Source organism: Alexandromys fortis, unplaced genomic scaffold (genome assembly GCF_014885135.2).
Source record: "Alexandromys fortis isolate MF-2015 unplaced genomic scaffold, M_Fortis_MF-2015_v1.1 scaffold_350, whole genome shotgun sequence".
In the NCBI taxonomy this organism is placed as follows: Eukaryota; Metazoa; Chordata; class Mammalia; order Rodentia; family Cricetidae; genus Alexandromys; species Alexandromys fortis.
In genome coordinates this window covers 443,168-453,626 of record NW_026068263.1, presented here as the reverse complement: position 1 = coordinate 453,626, position 10,459 = coordinate 443,168, and the positions used below count along the sequence as shown (strand labels likewise).

Here is a 10,459-nt window from a genome sequence, read left to right as displayed (position 1 = left end):
CCTCCTCCCCGCCATCGCCTCCCATTTCCCTCCCCCTTCCCCATCAAGTCCCCCTCCATCTTCAACCCTTGACTTTTTTTGGCCAATCGACAAACAACAGGACGCTCAGCTCCTCCTCTGAGGGCCGACGTGAGTGAGTGGAGGGGAAACGCAGGGGCGGCTTCTGGCTGCTGCCGCTGCTACCGTTGTTGCTCCTGCCGCCCGCTACCGCCACCACCACCGCCTTGGAACTCGGGCCTGGGGGGCGGTGGGGCCTCACATGGAGCCCCCGACCCCCGGAGCTGCCGCCGCCACCGCCACCGCCGCGCCACACACAGGTGAGCCCCAGGCCCACAAGGTGGAGGGCGCCATCCATGACCCCATGGATCCTCGCTCCCGCGCATGGGATGTGGCTTGGCCCAGCCTGCTGCTGTTTGGCTTCACTGTGTGCATTTCCAGCTCCTTTTGCCCCTTGCAGTGGAACTGAGTGGAGTGTGGCCTAACCTCCTACTGGGTCTGTATAATGGGTCGATGTTTTTCCTCACCCCCAACTTAATGGACTCGTCCATGTCTTGCCCTTCCCAACCCCCACTGACTGGGAACCAGTCCGAGGCATCTTCCAGTCTTCCTTTAGTAGTAGATGCTTCTCAAGTGTTTGCATGTCTCCTAGCCTCCACTTTCAGGGGATCTTTCCGTGGCCTTGTTTATGGAGCCTCTCATGTCTGGTTGTAGTGAATCAGTTCGTGACACTGGACCCCCTCCAGGGACACAAATGTTTGTTTAACAGTCAGTCCACCTGAGTTTATATTTCTGCCCCCTTGAATCCCCAGTGCATAAACCCATGACTTTACCCGCCTCCTCCCTCTGCCCCCATCTTACTGCGGCTTAGTCTGCATGGCTGCATTCACATCACTCTAGTTATCACTGCCCTAACTTTCCTCCCTGATTTGTAGACTCTAGCCATTGAGCTGCTTCCTTATAACAATGGATCAGTTTAGTGCTCTTTCTTTCTTTCTTTCTTTCTTTCTTTCTTTCTTTCTTTCTTTCTTTCTTTCTTTCTTTTTCTTCCTTCCTCTCTCTCTCTGTCTCTCTCTCTGTCTCTCTCTCTGTCTCTCTCTGTCTCTCTCTGTCTCTCTCTCTGTCTGTCTGTCTTTCTTTCTTTCTTTCTTTCTTTCTTTCTTTCTTTTCCATTTTCGGCAGCCCAGTCTATGGCCTTTTCCTGTCCCTCTTTTTTTTTTTTTTTTATTTTTTCGAGACAGGGTTTCTCCGTAGCTTTTGGTTCTGTCCTGGAGCTCACTCTTGTAGACCAGGCTGGCCTCGAACTCACAGAGATCCGCCTGCCTCCCGAGTGCTGGGATTAAAGGCGTGCGCCACCACCGCCCGGCTCCTGTCCCTCATTTTAATCACTATGTGAGGCTCTTCTCTGCTATTGTATAGGAGTCCGCTTAGATCTGTTCAGTAGCATCCTGCCACCTCAGGGTTTGTATTTCTCATATCCGTCTGAGTCCAGTGCTTGCAATCTGTCCCCGAGGAAGATAGGCCTTGCAGTTTATTTCCCTCCTCTCCATGTGTTCGATCAGTCTTCCCTGCCCCATCTCTTAGGCGATCCTGTGTACTTCCAAAACCCAGGGACTTACACTGTATACTTTATGTTTCCTCACAGACACTCTTAACCACTTAGACATTTTGCCTTGATACAGTTCTCAAGTACAGGAGTGGTACTGACATCAGTGACAGTCGGAGCTAACCTTTCCACTTTGCACTTGCTGAGTGTACTATAGTCTCCAGCTTGCTTAGTCCTCATCACAGCCTTGTGAGACAGGCTACTGACAAAACTGGGGCATATGGAGGTTAAAAGCCTTAGTCAGAAATGGTCCAATAACTACTTAAAACAAGAAACATTTTCCCAGTGCCCCGTCTCCCTCATTGCATCCCACATGAGGACACATTCGCACCAATTACCAGGTTTCTGTTCCTGCTCTTCTGCATCAGAGCTATCTCCATTCCACACTGGTCTCAAAACCCATCAACCCCCAGTCCCAGCAGTGCTGTGACTTTACTTTTTCCCTGTACTGGACTGAAAGAGGGGAGGCAGGAACTATAATCCTTTCCAGTGTGAAGAGAGAATATGTACTTAGCTCCTTCACCTCCCCTTTCAGACCCCATGGTACAGTCATGCTGGCCTCCTCTTCACCGCTTCTCCAAAGCAGCAGGTACAGGCAAGCCTCAGGGTATTTGCATTAGCTCTTCTTTCTCCCTGAACACTACTCCCACATTTCTGTACGGTAACTTCCTAGGCTCTGTTCAGGTGCCATTCTCAAAAGAATTTTAGCACACTGTGCAGGGAACACACTGAAGATGTTTCTAGGAACACTATGGTGAGTGGAAAGGGTGTGTTAATAGACATGTGCTGCCGGTGATATCAAATAGAGCAGATGTTGCAGTGAACACTTTCCTCTTTCAGTAAAACATGTATTTGTCCCACTGGTACTTGGCTTATACTATATAAAGGCACATGTTTCAAAGGATACTTTGTTGAAAACAAAGTAGTCAACACCCACCCCTTCCCTTGACCATCTGATTTTGCACACCCAGCAGGGTTCAGATCTCCTGCTTGCTTTGTTCTTTTCTACTGTCACCGTTAGAAATGCTATACAGATCGTTATAGTGTCTGCCTCTCCTCAGAATGGGTACTTAGAGATTTTATCTACTTACTCAGTGATCACTCTTTATCTAAAAATATACCTTCTTAAAGTAGGTGCTTGGAAGAATTGGTGCACAAATAAGTGACGGGGAGATGTTATCTATCTAGGCTGTGCATGGGTGATTCACAACTATGTATTTCCAGCATGGAAGACCAAGAGAGTTTTCAGGAAGTAAATGCTAACTTGGGCTATATAGTGAGTTTCAGACTAACCTGGACTATGGAGTAAGATCCTGTCACAAAATTGAATATGAAAATTATATCCCAGATATCAATATGGGGATGGACTTAGGCAACAAACAAAAGAAGAAAAGGGATGTAAGAATTAAGATACTTGTTGGGATTGTTTAAATGTTAACAGATATTTTCTAAGCACCTAGTGAATACCAACCAGCCATTCATTCTAGATGCTGGCGATATGGAGAAGCAAAACGGCAGAAATCCCTGCACATAGGAAGCAGGTGTTACTAAAAGTGAAGGAGACAGACTGTATAAATAGGTAAAAATAGTGTAATATACAAATGCTAAGGAACAAACTTGAAGTGGGGCAAACAGGACTGGAGTATCAAGATGTTTGATACTCTTGGAACAAGGCAGGCTACACTTGGAAATGTGACTCATGAATTAAGGCCTGAAGGAAACAGAGGATGAATCCATAATGTGTAAAGTAATATGTTAGCCACGTGGCTTGGTACCTTATTTAGCAAGGCAGTCATATCTTGCTTCTGTGTCTGGATCACGACTGCAGACTGTGTCTCCTTCTTCCTAGCATTCTTGTTGCCTACCTCTACTTCCTGCCTGGATGCCCCATCTATACTTCTTGCCTGGCTACTGGCCAATCAGCATTTATTTAAAATATAAGTGATGGTACAGGTCATTGATCCACATCAAGAATTAACAGATTTTATGGCTCAAATGGACTTAACAGACATCTATGGAACATTTCATCCAAATATAAAAGAATGTACATTCTTCTAAGCACTAAAAGAACTGTCCAAAAATTGACCACATACTAGGTAACAAAGAAAACCTCAACAGATATAAAAATATTGGAATAACCCCATGTATCTTATCAAATCACCATGGCTTAAAATTAAAATTCAACAGCAATGCTAATTCCAGAAGGCCCACAAATACCTGGAAACTCTGAGATTACATCTTATACCTGTAAGAATGGCCAAGATAAAAAGCACTGATGACAACTTATGCTGGAGAGGATGTGGGGTAAGGGGAACACTTCTTCATTGCTGATGGGATTGCAATTGGTACAGACCCTTTGGATATCAGTATGGCTATTTCTTAAAAAATTAGGAAACAACCTACCTCAAGACCCAGAAATACCACTTTTGGGTATATGTCAAAAGGATGTTCAATTGTACCACAAGGACATGTGCTAACTATGTTCACATCAGCATTGTATGTCATAGGCAGAATCTGGAAACAACCTACATGCCCCTTGACTGAAGAATGGGTAATTAAAATGTGGTACATTTACATAATGGAGTACTACACAGCAGAAAAAAATAATGACATCTTGAAATTTACAGGCAAATGGATGGATCGAGAAAACATAATATTGAGTGAGGTAACCAAGAACCAAAAAGACAAACATCATATGTACACACTCATAAGTGTCCTTTAGACACAAGGCAAAGAAAACTGGCCTACAATTCAAAATCCCAGAGAATCTAGGCAACAATGAGGACCTTAAGAGAGACATGCATGGATCTACATGGAAAGTAGATAAAGACAACATCTCCTGAGTAAATTGTGAGCATGGGGACCATGGGAGAGGGTTGAAGGGAGGGTAGAGAAAGAGAGGTAACCAGAGAAAGTGCATAACTCAATAAAATCAACAATAAAAAGCAAAGATTCATTTTCTTAAGGTTTAAATAATTCTTTTGGTTTCCTGAGATGGAGATGGTTGGCAAGAAAATACTGAGTGTTTCATTCTAACATTGTTTGACAAGACACTAATATTTACTGGAAGTCAGTCATTAATTAGTCATATTTAGTGAGATTGGAATATACCAGTTTATGAAAAATTAGGCAAGAACCATTGGAATATTTGAATACACTATGTAATATCTCAGGTATAAATCAGGAACATTGCCAATTAAAAATTTTGATAGGTATGTTCTTTGTGTCTTAAGACATTCTATAATCATTTTCAGCATCATATTCTCAGCCAATTTATTTAGAGAAGAATTGGGACATGGAATAATTTTTTCTGTTTTGAGTCTTCTTGGACTCTTTCATGTTAGCTTCCAATTTCTCTTCCACTATGTCCTTCGGCAATGTCAAGAAAACAAAACAGTATTGTCTACTCAGTGTAGCATATTCTGAATGCTATTAAAACCATGACTCATCTCACTTCTATTATATTTACTTTGTATTTTTCTCCTTTCTTCCTCATCAGGGTCTCATTATGTAGAAAGAGCTGGTTTCAACTTGAGATCCTTCTGTCTCAGTCTCCTGGGTATTGAAATTTCAGATGTGAGCCACCTTACCTGGTGTCTTTAATAATCTTCATGTTGACCTCTTCAGTAAGTTTTTATTGAAATGTCTTTAGTATATACAGTGTGATAATAGAGTCAATAGAAATTGTCTTCTACCGCATAAACTCTTATTTTTTGAGTTGCTCTTAAAATTCAATGTGTGAACAATTGATAGGTTTTCATTTACTGTCTTGAAGATAATCAGATATCAATTAATTTCAACCTGGGAAAAATGGATGATAACTATCTGGGTGCAGAAAATTGTAGAGAGAGAGTTTTGAGGGATACCAAGTGGCAGGAATGTATATATACACACTGAAAAAGAAAACATGAAAATTGAGACATTTTAATCATTATGCAACAGGAACACATGATACTGAAACTCAATTTTGCTGAGAACTGGGATCAGATACTATATGACTGCTAAATTTAATCTGGAGTAGAAAATGTAGGAGAGAAAAAAATTAGGTATGTCAGCGACTTGTCCTGTGTTTTTAACATTTTCTTATATTATTGTATGGGAAAACATTCCCATAACTATCCTTTATCCACTCAAGAGAAGCAAAAAATTCAGTATCTTCTACTGTGTGCTTTTTAAATGTCAGATTTGGGCAATTTCTACTTTTTCACCCTCCCTGGTTCCCTTTTGTTTTGCTTTAAAACAATGAAGAACTCATTTTGTTAGTTCTGGAGGCATTTGATTTTTCAGATACTATTAAGGGGACATGGGACCATCCTACTGGAGATTCAATTTTTTAAAAAAGATTTATTTATTATGTATACAACATTCCTTCCATGTATGCTTGCATACCAGAAGAGGGCACTAGATCTCATTATAGATGTCTGTGAGCTACCATGTGATTGCTGGGAATTGAACTCAGGACCTCTGGAAGAGCAGTCAGTACTCTTAACCTCTGAGCCATCTCTTCAGTCCCCTGGAGATTCAATTTGACAGCAAAAATAAAGCTATACATTTTTTCTTCCAGTTTATAAAACAAAATATAAAGTCTATATGCCCTGTTCTAAATACATGAAAAACTCTGAAAAATAACTATATACACTCAGGAAAATAATGAAAGGCTGTTCACTGATAACACACATTGTACTTCAGTTAAGCCCATGAATTTTAGACATTATTAATTTACACATGTAAGCATTAATTTACATATGTAAGGAATCTGAGAGAAGCAAAATGGTGAAAAAGCAAGTGGGTATTATATGGCAGACAACAGGGTAGGAGTTGCAGGTGATGCAGAATGCTCCTGTTGACCAGATACCCTTAAATGAGGTAGTTGACATTTGGGTGCATATTAAGGGAGGTCCTAGTATACAAAAATCCACCTTATGAGATTCCTGTGGAATGCTGACTTTGGGCTTCTGTTTACTTGGTCAGAGTCCTTTTGTTTAGGACATTGTCTCCAGCACTGCCATTTTGGGGGTTCCACGTTTGAGCTAAAAATATTTACCCGGGATTATGCATCCCACAGCACCAGAGATTTAAGAAAGGTAAATTAGAACAGGAAAAATAATCCAAATGGCCTATTTAGCAATAAAAATGCCAAGATGCAGATGCTTGTTCACCAAGATTGACCAGCTGCTGGATTCCATTCCTAGCCATTAGGCCTCAATTCTATGGCAAACTTCACAAAATACCACAGTATGACAACTATCCATTAGGCTCATTTCTCTATTAGGGAACATGCCTCTAAAGAATAATTCAAGAGTGCAACACCGGGCGACAACCACCATTAAGTCCTGGGCTTCCCTAATGCCTGCCATAAAGGTTTCTTCTTAAGCAAAGTGTAATTCTGTCAGGTGGGCATGATGACCTCAGGTAATAACTACTGAAAATTGAACAGCATTAGTTAACTAAAATAATTCTAAAAATATGCAATATATTTGTTGTATACTTTACCACATGTGTAACTGGCTCAATGGAGTTGCAGTCTCTTTTCTGTTTCCATGGTTCAAAGTATAACCTAGGTCCATGACCTTAAAGAGATTTAAGGATAACAGTGTTTGTGGAATGCGAGAGCACAATAATTTAAGTTTAAAACATAATTTAGGATGTCTAATTATTCAAAGCCTCCCACCACTGGAAGCTTAGAGGATGAACTGAGCTGGGGCTTTTGAATTTCATGACTGAGGAACTCTTTTCACAGATATGCCATTTCTGATTGAAACATAATCCAGAAGTTAACCATCACAGAGTATGAGTACCTTATAAGGTAGTTCATATGTGCCACTTTCATACTGAGAGCACCAGATAAATGAAGATGAGGGCATGATCACTACTAGGTTTGATTGAGGGAAAGATTTTATTGTATATATGAGCCACAGGCGTCTGGAAGGGTTCAGACTGAACCAGACCATGATAGGCTTTGTACCAATATATTACACACATCTGATCCCATATGGGTCTTCCAGGTTCTCTGGCACAAGATAATGCAGAAATTTATTGATTATTAATTGGAAATGTGTTGAAGGTCTCAAAATTTCATAAGAAACATTATGTCAATAGCAAAGGTTTAGAGAAAGAATTTTCTATTACATGGCAACCAGCTAAGGAGATTATAAAGAGATTTTCTACTTGCTCTTTCTATAACCAAACACCACTACCTGCAGAGATTAACCCAAAGGAATTAAATCTGGCAGATGGAAGTGTTCCACTTTGCAGATTTTGGAAAATTAAAATATGTAACCACATCATCGACACTTATTCAGGTTTTCAATGGGTAACTGCTTTGGGCTCAGAAAAGGCTGATTCAGTAATCACACATTTATTAAAAGTTATGGCCATTATGGGTATACCTGCATGAATAAAGACAGATAATGGTTCAGCATATATCTCTAAGGAAATGAAACAGTTTTTTTGCTTATCATAATATAAAGCATATTATAGGTATAACAAACAATCCTACAGGTCAGGAAGTTATAGAAAGTTCAAATCAAACTATAAAGAATATGTTAAACAAACATAAAGGGATGGAAAATACCCCAGAAATAGATTACATAATGCTTCATTGACCTTGAATTTTCTTAACGCTAATGAGAAAGGGACAACATCAACAGAGAGACATTTGATAATAGAAAAGTCTTATGAATTAAATTAGCCTGTGTATTTCAAGAATTTGTTGACCTTACAATGCAAGTCAGGAGACTTGCTATGTTTGAGAAGGGATTTTGCTCTTGTTTCAACAGGAGAAGAAAAAGCTATAGATACAATCAAAATTGATAAAAATTCAGTTTGAAAAAAATCTTTTAAGAAAGAGAAATGATGACTCATCCACAGAGTGACAACCAATCAAGTATTAAGGAAACTTCATAAGTGTTAGAAGCAGGGTTCTGTTAATGTCTTTGCAGGAAAATACTCATCTTAAAAAAAATCAAGAGGCTGCGGACATCTAGATGCTTAAAGAGGAAAGGATGATTGTCTAGATAGGGTCACTAAGCAAAGAGAATTATCATCTGAGGGTAAGAATCTCTGAATATTAAATAGAAAAATAGTCATGACTCACTTAAAAATCAAAGCTGGGTTTGGAGTTGGGCAATGCCTCTGTCCTTCTCTAAATCCAATAGTGTTAAAATAAAAATTCAGAGTTTCTGTCTCGTGTCAGGAGCCATGGTACGGGACAGAAAGAAGAAAGAGATTTAGAAAAATATTTTACTCTTTTTCATACCTATTTTTGTATCTATTGTGCCTTTCATTGAATATATGTCTGTATACATAATGTTTAAGTTTTCCATAATGAACAATGAATTTTCCTGCAGTAATCTCTGAAGTTTCCAGGTAGAAGATGGAGCTCCATAACAACTCCACGTGGCTGATATGACATCATGATGCTGATAGCACCACTATAACACCTGTTTTGGGTACCAGCTGCTCAAAATGGTTCCAACTTGGTTAGTTGAAATGGTGTACTTTTTACAATGTTCTGGCCAGAAGTCCAAATAAGAACCTCAGAAAAACTCTACCAAATACTCAGAGACTGCCTGCTTGCCCCACCCAATCCAACATGGAGGAGCCACTTGTGCCTCCAAGCTGCGCACACTGCATGGCTAGCATGGTGGAGTTACTTGTGCCTCTGAGTCACTTGTGCCTCTGAGCCACGGTGTGCAATGCCCCCCTTCTAGGCACATCATAGAACTTTACTCATAAACCCCATCTGAATGCTGTCTCCCGCAGGAGCCAGAGATTGTGCTGGCAGAAAGCTGGCATTTTAAAACTACCTTGGCTTTTTTTCTGCTACAGCTGACAGGAAAATCTCTCTTAAAGCAGCTGTGGCAAGTGCTGGCAAACAGCAAGAAGTTGTGTTAAACTCCGTATTTGTGTCTAGAATTCCTATCAAGCCTTCTCAGGTTTTACATGGAGTCAGTTTACCACATTGGAGCACCAATCTGTAACAGGAGGGAGCAGGCTGCTTGTCATCCCAGCTGCCCTGCTGGCTTACACCCAAAATAATCACACAGACTGTATTCATTTAAGTACTGCCTGACCCATTAACTCTAGCCTCTTATTGGCTAACTCTCACGTCTTAATTCAACCCATTTCTAATAATCTTTATGTCACCATGAGGTTGTGGCTTACCAGCAAAGATTCATCATGTCTGACCTGGCAGTTCCATGGAGGTGGCTCTCTCTTCTTCCTAGTTCTGTATACTCTGCCTACCTAATTTCTGCCCTATCAAAAGGCCAAGGCAATTTCTTTATTCATCCAATGAAAGCAACACATAGACAGAAGGACCTCCTACACCATTTTGTAACAAAAATAACCTTAGATTGTTATTAGTATTAACATAAAAAATCCTTTAAACAAGAGTAGAAAAATATATACAGTGTGTGGTAACAAAAATGACCTTAATATTTTTTTTTTTATTTTTAAAATTGATTTTATTGAGCTATACATTTTTCTCTGCTCCTCTCCCTTCCTCTTCCCTTTCCTTTAACCCTCTTCCATGGTCCCCATGCTCCCAATTTACCTAGGAAATATTATCTTTTCCTACTTTCCATGTAGATTGGATCCATTTATGTCTCTCTTAAGGTCTCAGTGTTGTCTATGTTCTCTTGGATTGTGTTTTGTAGGCTGGTTTTCTTTGATTTATGTTAAAAAACCACTTATGAGTGAGTACATATGATAATTATCTATGGGTCTGAGTTACCTCACTTAATATGATGTTTTCTAGCTCCATCCATTTTCCTGCAAATTTCAAGATGTCATTATTTTTTTCTGCTATGTAGTACTTCATTGTATAAATGTACCACATTTTCCTTATCTATT

The 10,459-nt window shown here is 39.9% G+C and overlaps 1 pseudogene; it reads left to right on the top strand.

Annotated features, from left to right (window-relative positions):
* Positions 1-381: 381 nt before the first annotated feature.
* The window catches only part of LOC126494470 (olfactory receptor 7A17-like), a 21,886-nt pseudogene continuing 11,808 nt past the window's right edge, over positions 382-10,459 (top strand).